At 37.0% G+C, this 3,686-nt stretch overlaps 1 long non-coding RNA gene across 1 annotated transcript; it reads left to right on the plus strand.

Moving 5' to 3' along the window:
* The first annotated feature begins 1,053 nt into the window (after positions 1–1,053).
* LOC149216608 (uncharacterized) lies at positions 1,054–2,008 on the plus strand. Its single transcript, XR_016250577.1, has 2 exons — positions 1,054–1,729; positions 1,940–2,008. It is a non-coding gene; the product is annotated as an uncharacterized LOC149216608 (long non-coding RNA).
* The last annotated feature ends 1,678 nt before the right edge of the window (positions 2,009–3,686 follow it).

The following is a 3,686-nucleotide window of genomic DNA, read 5'->3' on the forward strand; positions in this document are numbered from 1 at the left end:
ATCCATCATGTCGATCATGCCCATGGTGGATCGTGTGACATCCACATAAGCCATGGTTGATGGATGCGAATACATACCGAGACGTCAACACAATCTCCTATTAATCGAAATCTGTTTGCCAGAGAAACGATGCACACGGGTTGACAGCCAAAGCCGATGTCAGAACCCGTCTCCCAAGACTGTCCTTAGACTCTGTTAAGAGAGCATTTATAATGCTATAGGGTCTGAAATAGGAACTGCCGAGACTCTAAGGACAGTTTTGGGAAACGGGTTCTGACATCGGCTTTGGCTGTCAACCCGTGTGCATCATTTCTCCGGCTAACAGATTCCGATTAACCATGGCTTATGTCAATGCCACATGATCCACCATGCACATGATTACGTCGATGCCACATGATCCACCATGCGCATGATAGATCCCAGAAATTGCGTTGACAGTACGCCATGCGTTTGGAGGTTATGGCATGGAGCATACATGAGGTTGTGCGCGGGCGAATAAAATTCAAATTTGAAATGGCGTTGCCAGTGATGGAAGACAAATGGTCGAATGCTCGGATCGAGTTCGAAGGGAGACTCCATCAGATAAACTCACAGAGGTAAGCAAAATTTATTATGGTAGTTTGCTTGGAAAGCTAAGTGGTACGGGATCGATGAAGTAGAGCACAATTTCTTCGGTTAATCCTTTGTTAAGACCAAATCCCCCCTCCCCAAAAGGGTGGTCTGATCTGAAAAGGGATTGCGGAAATAAGGCCGCAGGTGATGAAAATGGATTGGAGAGACAAGGGATTAGGCCAAGAAATTGAACAAGCCCTCTGCTGCCGATTGAACAGAGTGGTGATACGAGGTTTTGTGGAAAATGGATCGTAGAGATAAGGGCTTCGGCCAAGAAATTGAATAAGCCCTCTGCTGCCGATTGAGCAGCGAGTGCTGATATGAGGGTGTTTTTTTTTGGGTTAGAAATGTAATTTTCTTTATAAATTAGTATTGCTCTGTATTTGCCGGGATGAAAATGGGACCAATATTTGGTTAAATACACCAATCGCTTCTGCTGAGTTTTCGAGAAAAATTCTTTAACTACCTTACTCATCCGATGGGTTCGCAACATCTCTGAAATTTGGGTATAAATTCATTTAAGGAACTTGACAGCCTGTATTTCGTATCGTTGATTTTCTACTGATAGCTAGACCCTCGTCGCTGATTCTGTGCCCGTGTTCATATTATTATTTTCTTGTCAATTAAAGCTTTGGGCAGAGGATTTCGGTATCGGTTGCGAGGCAAAACAAATCATGCTCCTGCTGAGAAATTCAATGATCAAGACTTCAGTGACACCATGTTTTGTTTTCCCTCCGCAATTGATACTCACAAGTCCTGCCGAGGAGCACCAGCAAGGATTCATTAGCACGACGCTGAGGCATAGCAGAGCACCGCATCGTGTTTTCTCCATTTTCATTCAATACATTTTATATTTTCCCCGTTTCCATTTTTTTTCCTATTTGTTGAGCGATATAGATAGGGTTTTACCTTGTATAGCTGCACAGAGTATGAAAGCCGCACCAGGGTAGGTATTATGGGAGATCGTGAAGCAGAACAACTCTTTCCTTGTGAAGCCGAACAGCTACAGGAGCACCAAGATCTTTTCTTGTGCAGCCGAACAGCTACAGGAGCACCAAGATCCAGTTCAGCGAAGACACCTATAATCTCTGCAACTTGCATTCATTCAAGTTTTCAGGTATGGCTTCTCTTTTCCCTTTCTGTTGAAGTTTGTTGGTATATTTTGAACTGCTTATTTGCATATTATGATCAGTGTTTTTTGAAGTCCCAACAGAGACAAAAAGAAAGCATGTAGATGCATTGAAATATAGATTACATAACGTAAGGGAAGAACTGCGTGACTTGGACCTTGATTCTCCATAAGCTTATAAGTTTATTTTCCGTGCAGGAATTTATATTTAGCTGCAAATTTTCAATAAAATGCAAAATTGTGCAAATTTATATTTTGAACTGCTTATTTGCATATTACGGTCAGTTTTTTTTGAAGTCCCAACAGAGACAAGAAGAAAGCATGTAAATGCATTGAAATGGAGATTACAGACTCCAAGGGAAGAACTGCGTGACTTGGACCTTGATTCTCCATAAGCTTATAAGGTTATTTTCCGTGAAGGAATTTATATTTAGCTACAAATTTTCAATAAAATGCAAAATTCTTGCAATTTTTGTTCATAAAGGTGCTTGTTATGACCTATAAAGCTGAATACAGGTATAGATAACTCTGACAATGTTGCGGTTTTCCTCTGCTGTATGTGTTTTAGGGATCGATTCCATTAACTCACGATTTGATCTTTGGCTGGCTAACTATATAACGCTCTTCTTCCTCCTTGTTCTTTGGCAGGCTAGCCATTTTTCTATTTCTTCCTCCTGTCTGAAAGAAGTACTAGTTCTTAACATACTATAGGACAAGTAATGGTAAAGTTCGAAGATGAAAAGCAAGGAACCTTTGAGGTAAATTACCTTTCCTTTAATCCACCTTACATACAAACCAAATGCTCCATTTGGGGACACTGGAAGTGCAGAGAAGTTGATTGCTTCATTGGGTTTCTCTGTAACTGGGAACAACTATGACACGTGTTTGTTGAAAGCAATGTGCAAGAGTATGTAGGAAATTATTTCCCAGAGATTTGTGGGAATTACCCTGGTGATTCCTTTGTCTCAAATTTCAAAATAAATTACTTTTGTTGTAACATTTTGAAAAAACATTTGCATGGTCTCAAAGTTTGAAATAAACTTCTTTCATTATAACATTTAAAAAAAAAGCATTTACTCTGCATCATTCAATGCCATACATATGATATTCAAAGGTTTTATATTCTGGTTTTGCTTTTCACAAATAATGATTCATGCCAATGCAGACTCCATAACACACGTAAACATTGCAGACTCCATATACTTTGACTGGTACACACAATTTTGCAGAAGCTATATATTATTTGTGGTCATTGCCAATCATAGGCAGTGACCAGATTCTAAAAATGATTGGAATTATGGCATTCCATTAATTTTATTATAATATGAATCATAAAACCATATTGGTGTTATGGCATTCCATTATTTTTCTTATTTGTAATATGAATCATAAAAACATGTATGCAATCATCTGTACTTGTTCAAATGGTAAGCGGAGCATTAAGCTTCGTTCAGGTTTTTTCAATTAAATTTCAGATGGAAGTTGTGTAACACATTCGTGTTGGAAGGGAGAGTCAGCCAGTTGTAATTTTATTTATCGTGGATTTATAATGAAATGAACTTGTTAATAAATTAAACAGAGTTTTGAATGTGATTTAAGATTTGGAAACTTTGGATGGTCACCTATAAAGGATGATTGACACTTTATTATTGTTTACCTAAATTAGGATTTATTATTACTTTATGAAATATATTTTATAAAAGAAATATAAATTTATGGTTGTACAAGGAAATGAATATGATTTTAAACTCATCAAAAATATTTTAGGAAGAAAATTTCACTTTGTAATTTTATTTTTTTAAGAAAATAGATTAAAATTTAGCTTTTCTATAGTTTCTTAATATGGAAATTCATATAATTGGGTTTGTTTTAAATGTTTTTTATTATGGAAATATTTGTACGCTGCTAGTTGAAGAAATTCACATAAATAATATATATGAAAATA

The sequence above is a fragment of the Pinus tabuliformis genome, chromosome 1_1 (genome assembly GCF_031772625.1).
Source record: "Pinus tabuliformis cultivar Carrire ecotype Pingquan chromosome 1_1, CPIR1, whole genome shotgun sequence".
Classification (NCBI taxonomy): Eukaryota; Viridiplantae; Streptophyta; class Pinopsida; order Pinales; family Pinaceae; genus Pinus; species Pinus tabuliformis.